Source organism: Engystomops pustulosus, chromosome 8, assembly GCF_040894005.1.
Source record: "Engystomops pustulosus chromosome 8, aEngPut4.maternal, whole genome shotgun sequence".
Lineage (NCBI taxonomy): Eukaryota > Metazoa > Chordata > Amphibia > Anura > Leptodactylidae > Engystomops > Engystomops pustulosus.
The window spans coordinates 114,309,768-114,335,764 of record NC_092418.1 but is presented as its reverse complement, the minus strand read 5'-3'; the positions used below and the strand labels follow the sequence as shown (position 1 = coordinate 114,335,764).

Below are 25,997 nucleotides of genomic sequence, written 5' to 3'. Positions count from 1 at the left end.
TGTATACAGTGATTGCAGGGGGAGCTGTATACAGTGATTGCTGGGGGGAGCTGTATATAGTGATTGCAGGGGGAGCTGTATATAGTGATTGCTGGGGGAGCTGTATATAGTGATTGCTGGGGGAGCTGTATACAGTGATTGCTGGGGGAGCTGTATATAGTGATTGCTGGGGGAGCAGCTGTATGTAGTGATTGCTGGGGGGAGCTGTATATAGTGATTACTGGGGGAGCTGTATATAGTGATTGCTGGGGGGCTGTATATAGTGATTGCTGGGGGAGCTGTATACAGTGATTGCTGGGGGGCTGTATATAGTGAGCTCGCTCAGTTTTGGCTTGTGATTCTAAGTGGCTAGTGAACTTAAGTGAGTTTAAAAAAGCAGAGTTTTGTGTGTGTTAAGAGTGAATCTGTTGTTTGGGTGATTGTGGACTGAGTATACAGGTAATAGCAAGGCACTTTTCTTAGTGTCACAATTTAAATAGATTTTTTTTTTTTTTTTTCTTCTTTGCCTGGTCTGCTAATTGGGAGGAGGGATTAGTGTTCACACCTGATAAATTAAGGTCTAGCAACTCACTTTTGAGCTCGCTCAGTTTTGGCTTGTGATTCTAAGTGGCTAGTGAACTTAAGTGAGTTTAAAAAAGCAGAGTTTTGTGTGTGTTAAGAGTGAATCTGTTGTTTGGGTGATTGTGGACTGAGTATACAGGTAATAGCAAGGCACTTTTCTTAGTGTCACAATTTAAATAGATTTTTTTTTTTTTTTTTCTTCTTTGCCTGGTCTGCTAATTGGGAGGAGGGATTAGTGTTCACACCTGATAAATTAAGGTCTAGCAACTCACTTTTGAGCTCGCTCAGTTTTGGCTTGTGATTCTAAGTGGCTAGTGAACTTAAGTGAGTTTAAAAAAGCAGAGTTTGAAAAAGAGAAGTCCACAGAACTGTAAGTAACCTACATTTTATATCTTTTGATTTATATACTCATCACAGTTTTGTAACTAGGATATGGCTAGCAAGATTGGTGGTATGCTCCAGTGCACACTCTGCCACATGTATACACTGCTGGAGCAGGAGTTCCAGGGTGAAAACCGCTGTGACAGATGTGCCCATATTTTTCTACTAGAAGCTCGTGTTAGAGATCTGGAGGAAGATATTGCACGGCTGCGAGCAATTGACAATCTTGAGAGGAGTATGCTGCTCACTGAGCAAGCAATAAGCGGGGTAGAAGTGGAGGGTGGAGAGGAAAGCCAGCAGGGCCAGGTGGGTAGCTGGGTTACTGTAAATAGAGGGAGTAGGAAGGGGTCAAAGAAAAGGAAGGCCAACTCTGACTCTGAACATCCAAGCAAAATTGCAAAATTGTGCAATGATGTCAGGACGTCAGTGTCAGAAATGGCAGCCCTAGCGGATCCTGCTCTCCCTCACAGCCGGGGGAGCAGACCAGCTAGTAGTAGGGTGGATGGGAGTGCAGGCAAGCCAAGGCAGCTAGTGGTTGTAGGGGACTCTGTAATCAGGAAGACGGATAGAATAATTTGTCGCCAAGACCGCCTCAACCGAATGGTTTGCTGTCTCCCTGGTGCCAGGGTTCGGCATGTGGTGGAAAGGGTGGATAAATTACTGGGAGGGGCTGGGGATGACCCAGCTGTCGTGGTCCATGTTGGTACCAATGACAGAATAGATGGTAGGTGGAGGAGCCTGAAGAATAATTTTAAAGAACTAGGTTCAAAGCTTAAGGAAAGGACCTCCAAGGTAGTATTCTCCGGAATCCTACCTGTGCCATGCGCTACACAGAGCAGACAGCGGGAGCTCAGGGAGTTAAATGCATGGCTCAGATCCTGGTGTAGAGCAGAGGGATTTGGGTTCCTAGAGCATTGGGCTGACTTTTCACTGGGGTACAAGCTGTTTTCTGCAGATAACTTGCACCTAAGTGGAAGGGGGGCTGCTGTGCTGGGGGAGAGGATCCTAGCAGGGGTGGCGGAGTATTTAAACTAGGATCGGGGGAGGAGGAAAAGGAAGACACTGAAGGGGTAGACAGGTCAGAGAGGGGGCAGGTTATGTTGGTGGGTGGTGAGGTGGGCGGTGTATGTGGGACCAAGGCGGTGGATAAGGAGATCCACAAGTTGCAGAACAGTGGTGAGGATAAATGTGCCAGTAAAATTACTTTAAATCAGATAAATAACTGTGGAAAATTAAATTGTATGTTCACAAATGCCAGAAGTATCACAGGCAAAATGGGCGAGCTTGAGGCTCTGATATTAGAGGAACAGTTAGATGTTGTTGGTGTAGTAGAGACATGGCTTGATGCATCGCATGATTGGGGTGTTAATATTCAAGGTTTTACACTCTTTCGGAAAGACAGGGCAAATAGGAGGGGAGGTGGTGTATGTCTGTATGTCAGAAGAGACTTAAAAGCGATTGTGAATGAGTCAGTGGTCTCAGAGTGTGAGGAGGCTGAAACTTTGTGGGTTGAAATTCAAAGCCAAGAGAGCTTTGAAAAAATAGTTTTGGGTGTAATTTATAGACCCCCTAACATCTCTGAGGAAATAGAGGGTCACCTATATAAACATATGGAGCGGGCTGCACAGGAGGGGACCGTAGTGATAATGGGAGACTTTAACTTTCCAAATATAAATTGGGGTCAGGGCTCGTCTTCATCTGTGAAGGGGAAACATTTTATGAACATTCTTCAGGATAATTTTATGGTGCAGCTGGTAGAAGATCCCACAAGAGGTGACGCATTGTTGGACCTTGTGATTTCTAACAATGAGGAGATTGTCCAAAATGTCAGTGTCAGGGAACCCCTTGGGAACAGCGATCATAATATAATTATTTTCCTCTTAAACGTTAAAAAGCAGAAACAGGTGGGAAAATCGAAAACTTTGAATTTTAAGAGGGCCAATTTCCAGAAATTCAGGGCTGCAATACAGGATATAGACTGGGATCAGATACTGTCACATGGTGATACTAATGTTACATGGGAGAAATTCAAATCTATCCTGGGTTTTTATACTTCTAAATTTATTCCAATAGGTAACAAGTATAGACGGGCTAGATCACATCCCGCGTGGCTTACAGCTACAGTTAAAAGGGCAATTAATGAGAAAAAGAGGGCATTTAAAAAATATAAATCTGATGGGTCACCTGAGGCTTTCAATACTTACAAAAAACTTACCAAAATCTGTAAAAAAGAAATCAAATCAGCCAAAATACAAAATGAAAGACAGGTGGCTAAAGATAGCAAAACAAATCCCAAGAATTTTTTTAAGTATATCAATGCAAAAAAAAATGGGTCAGAACAGGTTGGACCCCTTTATTCTGAAAATGGGGCATCGGTGACTGGAGACCAAGAGAAGGCGGAGTTACTTAATAGGTTTTTTAGCTCCGTTTATACAATAGAAGAGAGAACTTCTGACTTGGGTGGTGCCAGTGCGGGTCATGCACCCTGTAATATACTAGACTGGCTAAATGTAGACATTATCCAATCTAAGCTCAATAAAATCAATGTGTACAAAGCTCCTGGACCAGATGGGTTACACCCCAGAGTTCTTAAAGAACTCAGTTCTGTTATTGCTGTACCACTGTCTAAAATCTTCAGGGATTCCGTAATGTCTGGTGTGGTGCCAAGTGACTGGCGCAAGGCAAATGTGGTGCCAATATATAAAAAGGGCTCTAGAACTTTGCCAGGCAATTACAGACCTGTAAGCTTAACTTCCATTGTGGGGAAAGTATTGGAAGGGTTAGTAAAAGACTACATACTGGAGTATGTGACATCAAATAGAATAATAAGTGATAGCCAGCATGGGTTTACTAAGAATAGAAGTTGTCAAACTAACCTTATCTGCTTCTATGAAGAGGTGAGCAGATGCCTGGATGGAGGAGCAGCTGTGGATATTGTGTTCTTGGACTTTGCAAAGGCATTTGACACTGTTCCTCATAGACGCCTGATGGGTAAAATTAGGGCTATTGGTTTGGCAGAAATCATTTGCAATTGGATTGAAAACTGGCTGAAGGATCGTATCCAGAGAGTTGTGGTCAATGATTCCTACTCGGAATGGTCACCAGTTATGAGTGGTGTACCTCAGGGTTCTGTGCTTGGCCCACTACTATTTAATATATTTATTAATGATATAGAGGTAGGAATTAATAGCACTGTGTCTATTTTTGCAGATGACACCAAACTGTGTAGTGTAATACAGTCTATGGAGGATGTTCATAGGCTGCAGGGTGACTTGGACAAACTGAATGTTTGGTCATCCACTTGGCAAATGAGGTTTAATGTGGATAAATGTAAGGTTATGCACCTGGGGGCCAATAATCCAAAGGCAAAATATGTCCTTGGGGGAGTAAATTTGGGAGAGTCCCTTGTTGAGAAGGACCTGGGGGTACTAGTAGATCATAAATTGAATAACAGCATGCAATGTCAATCAGCTGCCTCTAAAGCTAGTAGGATCTTGTCGTGTATCAAAAGTGGTATGGACTCTCGTGATAGGGATGTAATATTACCCCTGTACAAGGCACTGGTTCGGCCTCACCTGGAATATGCCGTCCAGTTCTGGGCACCGGTCCATAAAAAGGATGCCCTGGAGCTGGAGAGGGTTCAACGTAGAGCCACAAAAATGATAAGGGGTATGGAGGGTCTTAGTTATGAGGAAAGATTAAAACAACTAGATTTATTTAGTCTGGAAAAGAGACGACTACGAGGGGACATGATTAATTTATTTAAATATATGAATGGTCCATACAAAAAATATGGTGGTAAGTTGTTTCAGATTAGATCAAATCAAAAGACGAGGGGGCACTGTCTCCGTCTGGAGAAAACAAGGTTTAATCACCGGAGGCGACAGGGCTTTTTTACTATGAGAACTGTCACTCTGTGGAATAGCCTGCCTCAGGCGCTGGTCACAGCAGGGACAGCGGAGAGCTTCAAGAAGGGTCTAGATGCCTTTTTACACCTAAATAACATTGCTGGTTATGTTATATAGAATTGTTTCCCCTAAATCCCTGGTTGGTTGAACTTGATGGACAAGTGTCTTTTTTCAACCGTATAAACTATGAAACTATGATTGCAGGGGGAGCAGTATACAGTGATTGCAGGGGGAGCTGTATATAGTGATTGCTGGGGGAGCTGTATATAGTGATTGCTGGGGGAGCTGTATATAGTGATTGCTGGGGGAGCTGTATATAGTGATTGCTGGGGGAGCTGTATACAGTGATTGCTGAGTCAGCTGTATATAGTGATTGCTGGGGGAGGTGTATACAGTGATTGCTGGGGGAGCTGTATACAGTGATTGCTGGGGGAGCTGTATATAGTGATTACTGGGGGAGCTGTATATAGTGATTGCTGGGGGAGCTGTATATAGTGATTGCTGGGGGAGCTGTATATAGTGATTGCTGGGAGAGCTGTATATAGTGATTGCTGGGGAGCTGTATATAGTGATTGCTGGGGGAGCTGTATATAGTGATTGCTGGGGGAGCTGTATATAGTGATTGCTGGGGAGCTGTATATAGTGATTGCTGGGGGAGCTGTATACAGTGATTGCTGGGGGAGCTGTATATAGTGATTGCTGGGGGAGCAGCTGTATGTAGTGATTGCTGGGGGGAGCTGTATATAGTGATTGCAGGGGGAGCTGTATACAGTGATTGCAGGGGGAGCTGTATATAGTGATTGCTGGGGGAGCTGTATATAGTGATTGCTGGGGGAGCAGCTGTATGTAGTGATTGCTGGGGGGAGCTGTATACAGTGATTGCTGGGGGGAGCTGTATACAGTGATTGCTGGGGGAGCTGTATATAGTGATTGCTGGGGGAGCTGTATACAGTGATTGCTGAGTCAGCTGTATATAGTGATTGCTGGGGGAGGTGTATACAGTGATTGCTGGGGGAGCTGTATATAGTGATTACTGGGGGAGCTGTATATAGTGATTGCTGGGGGTCTGTATATAGTGATTGCAGGGGGAGCTGTATATAGTGATTTCTGGGGTAGCTGTATATAGTGATTGCTGGGAGAGCTGTATACGGTGATTGCTGGGAGAGCTGTATATGGTGATTGCTGGGGGAGCTGTATACAGTGATTGCTGGGGGAGCTGTATACAGTGATTGCTGGGGGAGCTGTATACAGTGATTGCTGGGGGAGCTGTATATAGTGGTTGCTGGGGGAGCTGTATATAGTGATTGCTGGGGGGCTGTATACAGTGATTACTGGGGGAGCTGTATATAGTGATTGCGGGGAGAGCTGTATATAGTGATTGCTGGGGGAGCTGTATATAGTGATTGCTGGGGGAGCTGTATATAGTGATTGCTGGGGAAGCTGTATATAGTGATTGCTGGGGGAGCTGTATATAGTGATTACGGGGGAGCTGTATATAGTGATTACTGGGGAGCTGTATATAGTGATTGCTGGGGGAGCTGTATATAGTGATTGCTGGGGGAGCTGTATTTAGTGATTACTGGAGAGCTGTATATAGTGATTGCTGGGGAGCTGTATACAGTGATTGCTGGGGGATCTGTATACAGTGATTGCTGGGGGAGCTGTATACAGTGATTGCTGGGGGATCTGTATACAGTGATTGCTGGGGGAGCTGTATACAGTGATTGCTGAAGGGAGTTGTATATAGTGATTGCTGGGGGGAGCTGTATATAGTGATTGCTGGGGGAGCTGTATACAGTGATTGCTGGGGGATCTGTATACAGTGATTGCTGGGGGAGCTGTATACAGTGATTGCTGGGGGGAGTTGTATATAGTGATTGCTGGGGGGAGCTGTATACAGTGATTGCTGGGGGGAGCTGTATACAGTGATTGCTGGGGGGAGCTGTATACAGTGATTGCAGGGGGAGCTGTATATAGTGATTGCTGGGGGAGCTGTATATAGTAATTGCTGGGGGGAGCTGTATATAGTGATTGCTGGGGGGAGCTGTATATAGTGATTGCTGGGGGATCTGTATACAGTGATTGCTGGGGGATCTGTATACAGTAATTGCTGGGGGATCTGTATACACTGATTGCTGGGGTAGCTGTATACAGTGATTGCTGGGGGGTGCTGTATATAGTGATTGCTGGGGGAGCTGTATACAGTGATTGCTGGGGGAGCTGTATACAGTGATTGCTGGGTGAGCTGTATATAGTGATTGCTGGGGGAGCTGTATATAGTGATTGCTGGGGGAGCTGTATACAATGATTGCTGGGGGAGCTGTATACAGTGATTGCTGGGGGAGCTGTATACAGTGATTGCTGGGGGAGCTGTATACAGTGATTGCTGGGGGAGCTGTATACAGTGATTGCTGGGGGAGCTGTATATAGTGATTGCTGGGAGGGGTGTATACAGTGATTGCTGGGGGAGCTGTATACAGTGATTGCTGGGGGAGCTGTATATAGTGATTGCTGGGGGAGCTGTATATAGTGATTGCTGGGGGAGCTGTATATAGTGATTGCTGGGGGAGCTGTATATAGTGTTTGCTGGGGGAGCTGTATATAGTGTTTGCTGGGGGAGCTGTATATAGCGATTGCTGGGGGAGCTGTATACAGTGATTGCTGAGTCAGCTGTATATAGTGATTGCTGGGGGAGCTGTATACAGTGATTGCTGGGGGAGGTGTATACAGTGATTGCTGGGGGAGCTGTATACAGTGATTGCTGGGGGAGCTGTATACAGTGATTGCTGGGGGAGCTGTATATAGTGATTGCTGGGGGAGCTGTATACAGTGATTGCTGGGGAGCTGTATATAGTGATTGCAGGGGGAGCTGTATATAGTGATTTCTGGGGTAGCTGTATATAGTGATTGCTGGGAGAGCTGTATATAGTGATTTCTGGGGGAGCTGTATACAGTGATTGCTGGGGGAGCAGCTGTATGTAGTGATTGCTGGGAGAGCTGTATATAGTGATTGCTGGGAGAGCTGTATATAGTGATTTCTGGGGGAGCTGTATACAGTGATTGCTGGGGGAGCTGTATATAGTGATTGCTGGGGAGCTGTATACAGTGATTGCTGGGGGATCTGTATACAGTGATTGCTGGGGGGCTGTATACAGTGATTACTGGGGGAGCTGTATATAGTGATTGCGGGGAGAGCTGTATATAGTGATTGCTGGGGGAGCTGTATATAGTGATTGCTGGGGGAGCTGTATATAGTGATTGCTGGGGATGCTGTATATAGTGATTGCTGGGGGAGCTGTATATAGTGATTACGGGGGAGCTGTATATAGTGATTACTGGGGAGCTGTATATAGTGATTGCTGGGGGAGCTGTATATAGTGATTGCTGGGGGAGCTGTATATAGTGATTGCTGGGGGAGCTGTATACAGTGATTGCTGAGTCAGCTGTATATAGTGATTGCTGGGGGAGGTGTATACAGTGATTGCTGGGGGAGCTGTATACAGTGATTGCTGGGGGAGCTGTATATAGTGATTACTGGGGGAGCTGTATATAGTGATTGCTGGGGGAGCTGTATATAGTGATTGCTGGGGGAGCTGTATATAGTGATTGCTGGGAGAGCTGTATATAGTGATTGCAGGGGGAGCTGTATATAGTGATTTCTGGGGTAGCTGTATATAGTGATTGCTGGGAGAGCTGTATATGGTGATTGCTGGGAGAGCTGTATATAGTGATTGCTGGGGAGCTGTATATAGTGATTGCTGGGGGAGCTGTATATAGTGATTGCTGGGGGAGCTGTATATAGTGATTGCTGGGGAGCTGTATATAGTGATTGCTGGGGGAGCTGTATACAGTGATTGCTGGGGGAGCTGTATATAGTGATTGCTGGGGGAGCAGCTGTATGTAGTGATTGCTGGGGGGAGCTGTATATAGTGATTGCAGGGGGAGCTGTATACAGTGATTGCAGGGGGAGCTGTATATAGTGATTGCTGGGGGAGCTGTATATAGTGATTGCTGGGGGAGCAGCTGTATGTAGTGATTGCTGGGGGGAGCTGTATACAGTGATTGCTGGGGGGAGCTGTATACAGTGATTGCTGGGGGAGCTGTATATAGTGATTGCTGGGGGAGCTGTATACAGTGATTGCTGAGTCAGCTGTATATAGTGATTGCTGGGGGAGGTGTATACAGTGATTGCTGGGGGAGCTGTATATAGTGATTACTGGGGGAGCTGTATATAGTGATTGCTGGGGGTCTGTATATAGTGATTGCAGGGGGAGCTGTATATAGTGATTTCTGGGGTAGCTGTATATAGTGATTGCTGGGAGAGCTGTATACGGTGATTGCTGGGAGAGCTGTATATGGTGATTGCTGGGGGAGCTGTATACAGTGATTGCTGGGGGAGCTGTATACAGTGATTGCTGGGGGAGCTGTATACAGTGATTGCTGGGGGAGCTGTATATAGTGGTTGCTGGGGGAGCTGTATATAGTGATTGCTGGGGGAGCTGTATATAGTGATTGCTGGGGGAGCTGTATATAGTGATTGCTGGGGGAGCTGTATATAGTGTTTGCTGGGGGAGCTGTATTTAGTGATTACTGGAGAGCTGTATATAGTGATTGCTGGGGAGCTGTATACAGTGATTGCTGGGGGATCTGTATACAGTGATTGCTGGGGGAGCTGTATACAGTGATTGCTGGGGGATCTGTATACAGTGATTGCTGGGGGAGCTGTATACAGTGATTGCTGGGGGGAGTTGTATATAGTGATTGCTGGGGGGAGCTGTATATAGTAATTGCTGGGGGATCTGTATACACTGATTGCTGGGGTAGCTGTATACAGTGATTGCTGGGGGGTGCTGTATATAGTGATTGCTGGGGGAGCTGTATACAGTGATTGCTGGGGGAGCTGTATACAGTGATTGCTGGGTGAGCTGTATATAGTGATTGCTGGGGGAGCTGTATATAGTGATTGCTGGGGGAGCTGTATACAATGATTGCTGGGGGAGCTGTATACAGTGATTGCTGGGGGAGCTGTATACAGTGATTGCTGGGGGAGCTGTATACAGTGATTGCTGGGGGAGCTGTATACAGTGATTGCTGGGGGAGCTGTATACAGTGATTGCTGGGGGAGCTGTATACAGTGATTGCTGGGGGAGCTGTATATAGTGATTGCTGGGAGGGGTGTATACAGTGATTGCTGGGGGAGCTGTATACAGTGATTGCTGGGGGAGCTGTATATAGTGATTGCTGGGGGAGCTGTATATAGTGATTGCTGGGGGAGCTGTATATAGTGATTGCAGGGGGAGCTGTATATAGTGATTTCTGGGGTAGCTGTATATAGTGATTGCTGGGAGAGCTGTATATAGTGATTGCTGGGAGAGCTGTATATAGTGATTGCTGGGGGAGCTGTATACAGTGATTGCTGGGGGAGCAGCTGTATGTAGTGATTGCTGGGGGAGCTGTATATAGTGATTGCTGGGGGAGCTGTATATATAGTGATTGCTGGGGGAGCAGCTGTATATAGTGATTGCTGGGGGAGCTGTATATAGTGATTTCTGGGGGAGCTGTATACAGTGATTGCTGGGGGAGCTGTATACAGTGATTGCTGGAGAAGCTGTATACAGTGATTGCTGGGAGAGCTGTATTCATTGATTGCTGGGGGAGCTGTATATAGTGATTTCTGGGGGAGCTGTATACAGTGATTGCTGGGGGAGCTGTATACAGTGATTGCTGGGGGAGCTGTATACAGTGATTGCTGGGGGAGCTGTATACAGTGATTGCTGAAGGAGCTGTATACAGTGATTGCTGGGGGAGCTGTATACAGTGATTGCTGGGGGAGCTGTATATAGTGATTGCTGGGGGAGCAGCTGTATATAGTGATTGCTGGGGGAGCTGTATACAGTGATTGCAGGGGGAGCTGTATATGGTGGTTGCTGGGGGGGGCTGTATATAGTGATTGCTGGGGGAGCTGTATACAGTGATTGCTGGGGTAGCTGTATATAGTGATTGCTGGGGGAGCTGTATATAGTGATTGCTGGGGGAGCTGTGTATAGTGATTGCTGGGGGAGCTGTATATAGTGATTGCTGGGGGAGCTGTATATAGTGATTGCTGGGAGAGCTATATATAGTGATTGCTGGGGAGCTGTATACAGTGATTGCTGGGGGATCTGTATACAGTGATTGCTGGGGGATCTGTATACAGTGATTGCTGGGGGGAGTTGTATATAGTGATTGCTGGGGGGAGCTGTATATAGTGATTGCTGGGGGAGCTGTATACAGTGATTGCTGGGGGATCTGTATACAGTGATTGCTGGGGGAGCTGTATACAGTGATTGCTGGGGGGAGTTGTATATAGTGATTGCTGGGGGGAGCTGTATACAGTGATTGCTGGGGGGAGCTGTATACAGTGATTGCTGGGGGAGCAGCTGTATATAGTGATTGCAGGGGGAGCTGTATATAGTGATTGCTGGGGGAGCTGTATATAGTAATTGCTGGGGGGAGCTGTATATAGTGATTGCTGGGGGGAGCTGTATATAGTGATTGCTGGGGGAGCTGTATAAAGTGATTGCTGGGGGAGCTGTATATAGTGATTTCTGGGGGATCTGTATACAGTGATTGCTGGGGGATCTGTATACAGTAATTGCTGGGGGATCTGTATACAGTAATTGCTGGGGGATCTGTATACACTGATTGCTGGGGTAGCTGTATACAGTGATTGCTGGGGGGTGCTGTATATAGTGATTGCTGGGGGAGCTGTATACAGTGATTGCTGGGTGAGCTGTATATAGTGATTGCTGGGGGAGCTGTATATAGTGATTGCTGGGGGAGCTGTATACAGTGATTGCTGGGGGAGCTGTATACAGTGATTGCTGGGGGAGCTGTATACAGTGATTGCTGGGGGAGCTGTATACAGTGATTGCTGGGGGAGCTGTATACAGTGATTGCTGGGGGAGCTGTATATAGTGATTGCTGGGGGGGGTGTATACAGTGATTGCTGGGGGAGCTGTATACAGTGATTGCTGGGGGAGCTGTATATAGTGATTGCTGGGGGAGCTGTATATAGTGATTGCTGGGGGAGCTGTATATAGTGATTGCAGGGGGAGCTGTATATAGTGATTTCTGGGGTAGCTGTATATAGTGATTGCTGGGAGAGCTATATATAGTGATTGCTGGGAGAGCTGTATATAGTGATTGCTGGGGGAGCTGTATACAGTGATTGCTGGGGGAGCAGCTGTATGTAGTGATTGCTGGGGGAGCTGTATATAGTGATTGCTGGGGGAGCTGTATATAGTGATTGCTGGGGGAGCAGCTGTATATAGTGATTGCTGGGGGAGCTGTATATAGTGATTTCTGGGGGAGCTGTATACAGTGATTGCTGGGGGAGCTGTATACAGTGATTGCTGGAGAAGCTGTATACAGTGATTGCTGGGAGAGTTGTATTCATTGATTGCTGGGGGAGCTGTATATAGTGATTTCTGGGGGAGCTGTATACAGTGATTGCTGGGGGAGCTGTATATAGTGATTTCTGGGGGAGCTGTATACAGTGATTGCTGGGGGAGCTGTATACAGTGATTGCTGGGGGAGCTGTATACAGTGATTGCTGGGGGAGCTGTATACAGTGATTGCTGGGGGAGCTGTATACAGTGATTGCTGGGGGAGCTGTATATAGTGATTGCTGGGGGAGCAGCTGTATGTAGTGATTGCTGGGGGGAGCTGTATATAGTGATTGCAGGGGGAGCTGTATACAGTGATTGCTGGGGGAGCTGTATATAGTGATTGCTGGGGGAGCAGCTGTATGTAGTGATTGCTGGGGGGAGCTGTATACAGTGATTGCAGGGGGAGCTGTATACAGTGATTGCAGGGGGAGCTGTATATAGTGATTGCTGGGGGAGCTGTATATAGTGATTGCTGGGGGAGCTGTATACAGTGATTGCTGGGGGAGCTGTATATAGTGATTGCTGGGGGAGCTGTATACAGTGATTGCTGGGGGAGCTGTATACAGTGATTGCTGGGGGAGCTGTATATAGTGATTGCTGGGGGAGCTGTATATAGTGATTGCTGGGGGAGCTGTATATAGTGATTGCTGGGGGAGCAGCTGTATGTAGTGATTGCTGGGGGGAGCTGTGTATACAGCTCCCCCTGCAATCACTATATACAGCTCCCCCCAGCAATCACTACATACAGCTGCTCCCCCAGCAATCACTATATACAGCTCCCCCAGCAATCACTATATACAGCTCCCCCAGCAATCACTATATACAGCTCTCCCAGCAATCACTATATACAGCTCTCCCAGCAATCACTATATACAGCTGCTCCCCCAGCAATCACTGTATACAGCTCCCCCAGCAATCACTATATACAGCTCCCCCAGAAATCACTATATACAGCTCTCCCAGCAATCACTATATACAGCTCTCCCAGCAATCACTATATACAGCTACCCCAGAAATCACTATATACAGCTCCCCCTGCAATCACTATATACAGCCCCCCAGCAATCACTATATACAGCTCCCCCAGTAATCACTATATACAGCTCCCCCAGCAATCACTGTATACAGCTCCCCCAGCAATCACTGTATACAGCTCCCCCAGCAATCACTGTATACACCTCCCCCAGCAATCACTATATACAGCTCTCCCAGCAATCACTATATACAGCTCTCCCAGCAATCACTATATACAGCTGCTCCCCCAGCAATCACTGTATACAGCTCCCCCAGCAATCACTATATACAGCTCCCCCAGAAATCACTATATACAGCTCTCCCAGCAATCACTATATACAGCTCTCCCAGCAATCACTATATACAGCTACCCCAGAAATCACTATATACAGCTCCCCCTGCAATCACAATATACAGCCCCCCAGCAATCACTATATACAGCTCCCCCAGTAATCACTATATACAGCTCCCCCAGCAATCACTGTATACAGCTCCCCCAGCAATCACTGTATACACCTCCCCCAGCAATCACTATATACAGCTGACTCAGCAATCACTGTATACAGCTCCCCCAGCAATCACTATATACAGCTCCCCCAGCAATCACTGTATACAGCTCCCCCTGCAATCACTATATAGTGATTGCTGGGGGAGCTGTATATAGTGATTGCTGGGGGAGCTGTATACAGTGATTGCTGAGTCAGCTGTATATAGTGATTGCTGGGGGAGGTGTATACAGTGATTGCTGGGGGAGCTGTATACAGTGATTGCTGGGGGAGCTGTATATAGTGATTACTGGGGGAGCTGTATATAGTGATTGCTGGGGGGCTGTATATAGTGATTGCAGGGGGAGCTGTATATAGTGATTTCTGGGGTAGCTGTATACAGTGATTGCTGGGGGAGCTGTATACAGTGATTGCTGGGGAGCTGTATATAGTGATTACTGGGGAGCTGTATATAGTGATTGCTGGGAGAGCTGTATATAGTGATTGCTGGGAGAGCTGTATATAGTGATTTCTGGGGGAGCTGTATATAGTGATTGCTGGGGGAGCTGTATACAGTGATTGCTGGGGGAGCAGCTGTATATAGTGATTGCTGGGAGAGCTGTATATAGTGATTGCTGGGAGAGCTGTATATAGTGATTGCTGGGAGAGCTGTATATAGTGATTGCTGGGGGAGCTGTATATAGTGATTGCTGGGGGAGCTGTATACAGTGATTTCTGGGGGAGCTGTATATAGTGATTGCTGGGAGAGCTGTATATAGTGATTGCTGGGAGAGCTGTATATAGTGATTTCTGGGGGAGCTGTATATAGTGATTGCTGGGGGAGCTGTATACAGTGATTGCTGGGGGAGCAGCTGTATATAGTGATTGCTGGGAGAGCTGTATATAGTGATTGCTGGGAGAGCTGTATATAGTGATTGCTGGGAGAGCTGTATATAGTGATTGCTGGGAGAGCTGTATATAGTGATTGCTGGGAGAGCTGTATATAGTGATTTCTGGGGGAGCTGTATATAGTGATTGCTGGGAGAGCTATATATAGTGATTGCTGGGAGAGCTGTATATAGTGATTGCTGGGGGAGCTGTACATAGTGATTGCTGGGGGAGCAGCTGTATATAGTGATTGCTGGGGGGAGCTGTATATAGTGATTGCTGGGGGAGCTGTATACAGTGATTGCTGGGGGAGCTGTATACAGTGATTGCTGGGGGAGCTGTATACAGTGATTGCTGGGGGAGCTGTATACAGTGATTGCTGGGGGAGCTGTATATAGTGATTGCTGGGGGAGCAGCTGTATATAGTGATTGCTGGGGGAGCTGTATACAGTGATTGCAGGGGGAGCTGTATATGGTGGTTGCTGGGGGATCTGTATATAGTGATTGCTGGGGGAGCTGTATGTAGTGATTGCTGGGGGGCTGTATACAGTGATTGCTGGGGGGCTGTATACAGTGATTGCTGGGGGAGCTGTATATAGTGATTGCTGGGGGGGGCTGTATATAGTGATTGCTGGGGGGGGCTGTATACAGTGATTGCTGGGGTAGCTGTATATAGTGATTGCTGGGGGAGCTGTATATAGTGATTGCTGGGGGAGCTGTATACAGTGATTGCTGGGGGAGCTGTATATAGTGATTGCTGAGGGAGCTGTATACAGTGATTGCTGAGGGAGCTGTATACAGTGATTGCTGGGGGAGCTGTATACAGTGATTGCTGGGGGGCTGTATATAGTGATTGCTGGGGTGGCTGTATATAGTGATTGCTGTGGGAGCTGTATACAGTGATTGCTGGGGGAGCTGTATATAGTGATTGCTGGGGGAGCTGTATATAGTAATTGCTGGGGGAGCTGTATACAGTGATTGCTGGGGGAGCTGTATACAGTGATTGCTGGGGGAGCTGTATATAGTGATTGCTGGGGGAGCTGTATATAGTGATTGCTGGGGGAGCTGTATACAGTGATTGCTGAGGGAGCTGTATATAGTGATTGCTGGGGGAGCTGTATATAGTGATTGCTGGGGGAGCTGTATACAGTGATTGCTGGGGGAGCTGTATACAGTGATTGCTGGGGGGTGCTGTATATAGTGATTGCTGGGGGAGCTGTATACAGTGATTGCTGAGGGAGCTGTATACAGTGATTGCTGGGGGAGCTGTATACAGTGATTGCTGGGGGGCTGTATATAGTGATTGCTGGGGTGGCTGTATATAGTGATTGCTGGGGGAGCTGTATACAGTGATTGCTGAGGGAGCTGTATACAGTGATTGCTGGGGGAGCTGTATACAGTGATTGCTGGGGGGCTGTATATAGTGATTGCTGGGGTGGCTGTATATAGTGATTGCTGGGGGAGCTGTATACAGTGATTGCTGGGGGAGCTGTATATAGTGATTGCTGGGGGAGCTGTATATAGTAATTGCTGGGGGAGCTGTATACAGTGATTGCTGGGGAGCTGTATACAGTGATTGCTGGGGGTGCTGTATATAGTGATTGCTGGGGGAGCTGTATACAGTGATTGCTGGGGGGAGCTGTATATAGTGATTGCTGGGGGGGCTGTATACAGTGATTGCTGAGGGAGCTGTATATAGTGATTGCTGGGGGAGCTGTATATAGTGATTGCTGGGGGAGCTGTATATAGTGATTGCTGGGGGAGCTGTATACAGTGATTGCTGGGGGGTGCTGTATATAGTGATTGCTGGGGGAGCTGTATACACTGATTGCTGGGGGAGCTGTATACACTGATTGCTGGGGGAGCTGTATATAGTGATTGCTGGGGGAGCTGTATATAGTGATTGCTGGGGGAGCTGTATACAGTGATTGCTGGGGGATCTGTATACAGTGATTGCTTTGGGAGCTGTATATAGTGATTGCTGGGGGATCTGTATACAGTGATTGCTTTGGGAGCTGTATGTAGTGATTGCTGGGGGAGCTGTATATAGTGATTGTTGGGGGAGCTGTATATAGTGATTGCTGGGGGAGCTGTATATAGTGATTGCTGGGGGAGCTGTATATAGTGATTGCTGGGGAGCTGTATATAGTGGTTGCTGGGGGAGGCTGTATACAGTGATTGCTGGGGGATCTGTATACAGTGATTGCTGGGGGAGCAGCTGTATGTAGTGATTGCTGGGGGGATCTGTATATAGTGATTGCTGGGGGATCTGTATATAGTGATTGCTGGGGGGTGCTGTATATAGTGATTGCTGGGGGAGCTGTATACAGTGATTGCTGGGGGGTGCTGTATATAGTGATTGCTGGGGGAGCTGTATACAGTGATTGCTGGGGGGAGCTGTATATAGTGATTGCTGGGGGGATCTGTATACAGTGATTGCTGGGGGGTGCTGTATATAGTGATTGCTGGGGGAGCTGTATATAGTGATTGCTGGGGGAGCTGTATACAGTGATTGCTGGGGGAGCTGTATACACTGATTGCTGGGGGAGCTGTATATAGTGATTGCTGGGGGAGCTGTATATAGTGATTGCTGGGGGAGCTGTATATAGTTATTGCTGGGGGAGCTGTATATAGTGATTGCTGGGGGAGCTGTATACAGTGATTGCTGGTGGAGCTGTATATAGTGATTGCTGGGGGAGCTGTATATAGTGATTGCTGGGGGAGCTGTATATAGTGATTGCTGGGGGAGCTGTATACAGTGATTGCTGGGGGGGCTGTATATAGTGATTGCTGGGGGAGCTGTATATAGTGATTGCTGGGGGAGCTGTATATAGTGATTGCTGGGGGAGCTGTATATCGTGATTGCTGGGGGAGCTGTATATAGTGGCTGCTGGTGAGCTGCATATAGTGGTTGCTGGGGGAGGCTGTATATAGTTATTGCTGGGGATTACTTATGTACAGTCTCCTCAACACCCATGGAATAATTAAATAAAGCCCTGGCCCCACTCACCCCCATAGATCAAAATGCAGCCCTTCCTCAACCCCCATGTATTATATGCATTCCCTCCTCACCCTCCCCCCCCCCCATGAATTATTTGCATCTCTGTAACCCCTATGGACTAGTAAATATGATCAGTAATACTCACCTCAGTCCTCTGCTCAGGTCCAGAGCTTCCACTCTGCTGTAGGTGCCGGCCCTGGTACTAGACTTACAGAGCTGTTGTCCATCATTGATCCTCACAATCATAGGGGAAGTGTATTTTTACATACACAATGTGAGGTGTACATTTCCCTCACCCTGCCCTAGTTTTAAACTAGCAATAATAAAAAAGTAAAAGACGAGGGGGCACTGTCTCCGTCTGGAGAAAACAAGGTTTAATCACCGGAGGCGACAGGGCTTTTTTACTATGAGAACTGTCAATCGGTGGAATAGCCGAGCTCAGGCGCTGGTCACAGCAGGGACAGCAGAGAGCTTCAAGAAGGGTCTAGATGCCTTTTTACACCTATATAACATTGATTGTTATGCTATATAGGATTGTTTCCCCTAAATCCCTTCCTCATCCAATCCCTACCCTTCCTCGGTTGAACTTGATGGACAAGTGTCTTTTTTCAACCGTATAAACTATGAAACTATGAAACTATGAATATTTTATTCTGCCTCTTTCTCTTCCTTTCACTCTTCCAAAATGAAATGTTAAAATTAAAATTCGTGTTCAGCACCTTGGCAGCAGTAGATCAGTGGTGAATTGGAAGATTTCCACTAAGCTTTCTTTTGACTTTTCATCTCTTTCAGATTTACAATGGCAGGAAAAATTGTTCCTCAGAAGAAGGCCAAAGGCGTTGATATATGTGCTGTCACCGAAAATTATTACATCGTCCGATCAGATCTTGGTTGTTACATGAGATTGTCCAGCCTCCACAGTGGAGAAGATATGGAGGTTTTCAGTCTTCATCCTTCTTGTAGAGACGGAGATCATTACCTGAGTTATAAAGATAATGGGGCAGATTTACTTACCCGGTCCATTCGCGATCCAGCGGCACGTTCTCTGCACAGGATTCGGGTCCGGCTGGGATTTAAGAAGGTAGTTCCTCCGCCGTCCACCAGGTGGCGCTGCTGCGCCGAAAATAATCTTAACGCCCCGGAATGCACCATCCCATAGCAGGTGAAGGTGAGCGCTTCCCAAGCGACACATTTCGGTTTTTAAATGCGGCGGTTTTTCCGAATACGTCGGGTTTTCGTTCGGCCACGCCCCCCCCATTTCTGTCGCGCGCATGCCGGCCCCGATGCGCCACAATCCGATCGCGTGCGCCAAAAACCCGGGGCAATTCATGTACAAGCGGCGCAAATCGGAAATATTCGGGTAACACGTCGGGAAAACGCGAATCGGGCCGTTAGTAAATGACCCCCAATGTATTCTACATAATCAAGGGGAATCATTTTCGTCGAGTGAGTGACATGCACCAGGATACAGAGGCCGCCACTTACACCATACACCCCAACTGCCAAGGAGGAGACTTCTACCTGTCATCTTGGGATAGATTCTTTATCATTTTCCTGAGCCGAGGTGTTTTTCGTCAAACCATGGACTTGCACAGGGATGAAGATAGTGTAGAATATCCTCTGCACCCCGACTGTAAGGATGGTCTGTACTATTTTGGTACTGAAGATTACTATTACATGGTGAAGCCTCAAGATAAATGGGGGATCCAGTATGTAAGATGCAAGGACATCCATAAAAACACAAATTGTGAAACTTTCTCCATCCATCCAAATGTCATCCCGTTTCTGCCAGGGGGATTAGGTGTTAGCAAGGGGCCAGCCTGTGGTGAATGGGTATGTATCAAGACCATCGTCAATGATTCCAAGACACCTGTACAATGGCAGAAGAAGGTCACCAAGAAGTCCGGATATGAAAAGGAGAAGATGTGTACTATAGAGCACAACTGGAGTGTGACCTCTGAAGTCTCAGCAGAAACTGGTGGTTTGACTAAAGCAATCTGCCAGACCCAGTTCTCTCTGACAACTGCATATGGTGGATCCAGTGTCAACACCGAGAGGGAAAATTGGAATGAAGCCACTGAAACTGAGGAGCTCCTCAATGTTGTTCTGCAACCTGATGAGAAGATCTACATCTGGGCCTTCCAACTTTGTCTGGGAAATGATCCTGAGTTTTAGATAATCCAAATCCCCCGACTGAGGTCCCATTACCCCCTGCTAAGCATTAAACATGAAATAAGAAACTTCTGGCTGCTGAAGCAGAGTGATACATACATATATACATACGCTAAATCAGTAAGCTTTTAGTAATAAGAATCTTTATTTATATGGCACCATCATATTTGTAGCGCAGATGTCTAAGGTCCAGAAACAATTTGGACCATTGACGTCTCCATAACAAGGGTTCAAGACATGAGTCAGATATTTAGTGCCAAGACTGAGCTTAGAGCCCATAAGGACAAACCTTTCTAAAACACTTGAGAAATATTTGCCCGCTCGGCCTGACTGTGCCAGTGACTTTACCAAAAACATTGAGCAAACCCTTAACCCCGTACTGACGTGTGACGTATTAGTATGTCACATGTTGGCTGTAAAAATCATAAACTTGTTAGGTATATAAAAACAGTTATTCCAGGCGTTTAATCCCGTAACGGAATTTAGGGCCCAAAGATAAAAACGCCACTTGCCATTTTACGACATATAAAAAATGTAATAAAAACTGTTCAAAAGGCCATAAAGTCCTCAAAATGGAAGCATTGAAAACGTCTTGCACACTGAAGTATGGATAAGTTATTAGTGCCAGAAAATGACAAATGAAGAATTTTTTTTTTGTTTTAATTTTTGTAAATGTATGGAAACATCATAAAACCTATATAAATTTAGTATCCTTGTAATTGCACCTACCAAATAAATAAATGTCAATTGGGGTGTACAGTGAAAGCTGTAAATACCAAGCCCACCAGAAAATACTTTCATTATGAAGTAATGCAGTAATAGTTTTATCATGCAGACAACAAGCCCTCACACAGCGCTTTAAAAGGAAAAATAATAAAGTTACAGATTTTTGAAAGAGGACAGTAAAAATGGAAACACAAAAAATGAAAAAGGGCCTGTTTGTTAAGGGGTTAATGTTGGAGGAATCTTCTATTGTTCACCTTTAAGCTTTCATTATTGCATTGCATAGTTCACATATGATTAACTTCTCTTCTGCTCTAAAGCATATCTACCATGAAGAATCTACTTTCTCAAAGATTCCCCACCCGGACGCATCTGCATCCCATTTTTCACTAATTCAGGAATGCAGCTGTGGCAGAAATAAAGTTTAATGCTGGAATATGCTAATTAATTTCTAGGGCTACTGGGGGCGTGGAATAGCCCAACTGAGGTCCTGGGGCAAAGGCTACTCCACGCCCCAATAGCCACGACTGACCCTCCTCTATCGACCCGTCTCCAACATCATTTGAGCCTCAAGCTCGCTGCCGGTGTGCTGCTGGCAGACGAATCAGAACTACTGTTCATGCGCAGCGCTCCCCAGCAGCAGGTGCATTTGCAGGTAGGGAGCTGCTGTGCTTGCGCAGAGCTCAAATGATGCCAGAGACAGGCTGGAGTGGATGAATGAGGTTCAGTTGTGGCTACTGGGGCGTGGAGCAGCCTTTCTTCCCCGGAGCTATCTCGGGCTACTCCACGCCCTCCAGCAGTCTTAGAAATACATTTGCATATTCCAGCATTAAACTCTATTTGTGCATTCCTGATTTAGTGAAAAAAGGGAATCTTCTGCCCCAATTCCTAATAGTAGATTCCTAATGATAGACTTCCTTTAAGCTAAAGTTACCGTATACATAATGATTTTCTATAGATGCTACAAGCTGTATACCTTCTCTGTGCACATATTATATAAGTAGCTTAGATAAATGGAGGCCTAGCTGTAATAGACCCACAGTCCTTACCCCAAGGGTAATGTATGTCCACACTGGGACCGCTGTCTCCAAAGTCTTCACAATCATAATGGAAACCGTGTGAGGGACAAAGCCCATCAGTCCCACAGCTTTACCTCCTCGGGGGACAAGTAGGAAGATGGCCGGCCCCCGAGGAGCCTCTATCGTTATCACTAGGTTATTTCTCCTGCTTTATTCCATATGTATAACATTGCATTATAACGCAAATATTACCAAGTATTAGATATACAGTAACAATTTACAACATAAGTTATCATTTCTAATAAAGCTTTTTCTGGAATCATGGTGACATATGGAAATAAATAAATGAATCTATAATGATGCCTGGACTCGCGGTTGTGTTACTTTTCTATATCTGTAGTGATAAGCTGAGTGAGAATATGAGCGTAGGGGGCTATTTATCATACGTCGGAGCTTGTGCTTCGGCCTCTTCATGTATCCAGCGATGACCTGCGCTTAGATTATCTCTACGCCAGGCATGAAATAAATGTAGCCGGCGCCTTGTCACATATGAAAATTCACCAGCTGCAGCGAGTGCGCAGGCGCGGGGCTGCGCCCACTGACCCGATGGCCATGACCCCCCTCTTCACGCTCGGGAAAATAATAGCAAAAATGTCTGATCTATCAAAATATAATAACAGTTAGTGCCTGAAGTTGCAAATGCCACTTTTTTTTGCCATTTTGCAACATATAAAAAAATGTAATAAAAAGTGATCAAAAGGCTGTACAGTCCTCAAAACGGTAGCATTGAAAACGATATATCATCTCGCAAAAAAAAAACCACCCAAACAGCTCTGTACACTTAAAGGAAACCTACCAGTTAGAATGGCAGGGGTAAGCTGTAAGTACCGAGCACCAGTTCAGGGTGAGCTCAGGGTGCACTGGTGCCGGTACTTACTTTCGTTAGTGTTATAAACCGTGGTATCGCGGTTTTAACACTTTTTAAACTTTAGAGCAGAAGGGGTTTCGGCGCTGCGCGCGACCGTGCGCGCGCAACATCTCCGCTATTTCCTATGTAGGCGCGCGCATGTTCGTGCGCACGCAGCGCCGAAGCCTCCTCTGCTCTAAAGTTTAAAAAGTGTTAAAACCGCGATACCACGGTTTATAACACTAACGAAAGTAAGTACCGGCACCAGCTCACCCTGAGCTCACCCTGAGCTGGTGCTCGGTACTTACAGCTTACCCCTGCCATTCTAACTGGTAGGTTTCCTTTAAGTATGAAAAAGTTATGGCAAAGGGACGAATTTATTTTTTGTGCCGAAGGTATTCAATTTTTGTAAATGTATGAAAACATTAAATAACCTGTATAAATTTAGTATCCCCGTGATCATACCGACCCCAAAAAATAAAGGAGACATGTCATGTGGGGCGCACAGTGAAAGCTGTAAAATCCAATCACCAAAGATGGGGAGTAAAAAATAGAAACGGAAAAACAAAAAAGGCCCTGGTGGTTAAGAGGTTAAAAAGAATGGCTGGACCATTATACAAGCTCTTATACCTCTTGTCACCGCTTATCCTCATAGTAATAACAAGTGAGGAAAGTGAGGAGAATAAGGGAATAGTGCAGGGGTCAATATGGGACTAATATTTTATGGTAACTTCGAGCTAATGGGGCACATTTACTTACCCGGTCCATTCTTGATCCTGTGCCACGTTCTCCGACGGGATTCGGTCGTGCGCCCGATATCCACTAGGTGTCGCTGCTGTGGCGAGGTTCACCGGAGTTCACCTTCTTCTTCCCGGTGTATGTGAGTGCTATTCTTGCGACACAATTTTTTCTTTTTTTAAATTCCGTGGTTTTTCCGAATCCGTCGAGTTTTCCGACAGCCACACCCCCGATTTTTTGTTGCGTCAAAGCCGGCAGCAAATGCGCCACAATCCGATCGAGTGTGTCAAAATCCTGGGGCAATCCGGTGCAAATCGGAAATATTTGGGAAACCCGACGAAAATGCGCAATTCGGACCCTTAGTAAATGAGCCCCAATGTCCAAATCTTTCCAACGCCCCTTCTAGTAATCTGAAGATGATGACACCAAGCTGCACCTTGCCCTGCATGTCTCCTGCATGTCTCCTATCCCTCTATAATATGTTATGTGTTAAAGGAACAAAAAATGAGAAAACTCCAGCGTAGCCTCCTACATCCTCATATAAAGTGTCTTTATGAGTGTCACAGCATGTAGTACATTGGGTAAAACACAGAAAACGGTTGACGGGTTTCAGCTAAGAGCCTTGATCTAGCAATTAACATACAATACAGCTTAAAGGGAACCTATCGTCAGAAATTGGCTTAACAAAGCACTACCAGTATGTTTAAAAGCAGCTGACGAACTTCTGGACCATGTTCCTTTCATGGACTGTACAGTGGCATTATCCGGAAAATCATTTTGTACAATGACCTACCCGATGTTGGGGATACAGGTATCTTTCTAATGTCTCAAGTTTTAGTAGACATCAGAATATGGTCTTTAATGATACAAGATTTGAGAGGGATATCTTTAAGATCCATCAAAAGTGCTGATGCTGGGGAGAGTCAGACGTTTGTAATGCCCAGGTTTTTAATCAAACGATTTGCTTCCTGCCAAAAAGGTTGCATTTTTGGACAAGACTATAAGTTGTGAACTGAGACTAAGGTATTGAGGATACTGTGACTATATTGCCTACAGGGGGGGTCACGGTAGGTGGGCATCATTATTATACTCAGGGCTGGACTAAAGGGTGGGCATCTGGGGCTCACACCCTGGGGCCCCTATGAATTTGCCCCTCCTTCCACAGGCTCCACTGTGCAGGAAGGAGATAATGACAGCGAGAGAGGGAGAGAAAAGAGGATCAGTGTGTCTGTAGCTAATACCTGCTCTGTGTGTAGGCAGCATGGGACATGTCACTGCTTGCGTTAAAGGGGTAAAAAACTGGGCAGGTGGGCTGGGGAGGGCTGTTAAAAATATAACCTTTACTTGCCCCTTCCAGGGCTCCTGGTCTCCCGTATTTGTTTATTTACAGGGGTATGGCACCTCTACTCCTACAACTTCCAGTGATCTTACAAAGCCTTCAGTCTCCTGTCCCAGTGCCTAATACAGTGCTGGGACAGAGGATGGATGGGTGTGCCAGGCTGCGTACATATGTCATAAATCCCCGACTGGTGGAAAGATGCAGTGATAGTTGACTTTGTGGCACTTTCTCTTATCTCCCTCCTGCATATCTGGAGCTTCTTTACCTCTCTCACCAAGGCTCTTCTCCCACAATTTCTTAGTTTGGCTGGACAGCCAGGTTGAGGAGGAGTTGTCGTTGTTCGAAACTTCTTCAATTGAAGGATTATGAAGGTCACTGTGCACTTATAAAGCTTATAAATAGAGATGAGCGAGCACTAAAATGCTCGAGTGCTCGTTATTCGAGACGAACTTTTCCAGATGCTCGAGTGCTCGTCTCGAATAACGAGCCCCATTGAAGTCAATGGGAGACTCGAGCATTTTTCAAAGGGACCATGGTTCGGGAATAAAATGTGTTAATTAATTGAAAAAGAATGTCTTCTGATAAGTTAGCAGATGTATGGAAACATCTGCAATCTATTCTTCACTGTTCCGCGCGTATATTATCTCCCGACAAGTTAGCAGATGTGAAGAACAGTGAAGAATAGGATCATTTAAGTGAAAAACACAGTGAAGAATAGATTGCAGATGTTCGGCACATCTGCTTACTTGTCGGGAGATACGCTGTCTCCGTGCCCCGCTGTCTCCGTGCCCCGCTGTCTCCGTGCCCCGCTCTCTCCGTGCCCCGCTCTCTCCGTGCCCCGATGTCTCCGTGCCCAGCTGTCTCCGTGCCCCGCTGTCTCCGTGCCCCGCTGTCTCCGTGCCCCGCTGTCTCCGTGCCCCGCTGTCTCCGTGCCCCGCTGTCTCCGTGCCCCGATGTCTCCGTGCCGCGCTGTCTCCGTGCCCCGCTCTCTCCGTGCCCCGATGTCTCCGTGCCCAGCTGTCTCCGTGCCCCGCTGTCTCCGTGCCCCGATGTCTCCGTGCCCCGCTGTCTCCGTGCCCCGCTCTCTCCGTGCCCCGATGTCTCCGTGCCCAGCTGTCTCCGTGCCCCGCTGTCTCCGTGCCCCGATGTCTCCGTGCCCCGCTGTCTCCGTGCCCCGCTGTCTCCGTGCCCCGCTGTCTCTGTGCCCCGCTGTCTCCGTGCCCCGCTGTCTCCGTGCCCCGCTCTCTCCGTGCCCCGATGTCTCCGTGCCCAGCTGTCTCTGTGCCCCGCTGTCTCCGTGCCCCGCTGTCTCCGTGCCCCGCTGTCTCCGTGCCCCGATGTCTCCGTGCCCAGCTGTCTACGTGCCCCTATGTCTCCGTGCCGCTCCGTGCCGCTGCCTGATGTCTCCGTGCTGCCGCTGCCCCATGTCTT

The 25,997-nt window shown here is 46.8% G+C and overlaps 1 protein-coding gene across 1 annotated transcript in view; it reads left to right on the top strand.

The window, feature by feature from the left end:
- The window catches only part of LOC140075885 (uncharacterized), a 66,408-nt gene extending 44,487 nt beyond the window's left edge, over nt 1-21,921 (top strand). The window contains exon 2 of the transcript XR_011849478.1: nt 18,461-21,921. The gene's annotated coding sequence lies outside the window, so the exon portion shown is untranslated. The remainder of the gene's footprint in view (nt 1-18,460) is intronic.
- The last annotated feature ends 4,076 nt before the right edge of the window (nt 21,922-25,997 follow it).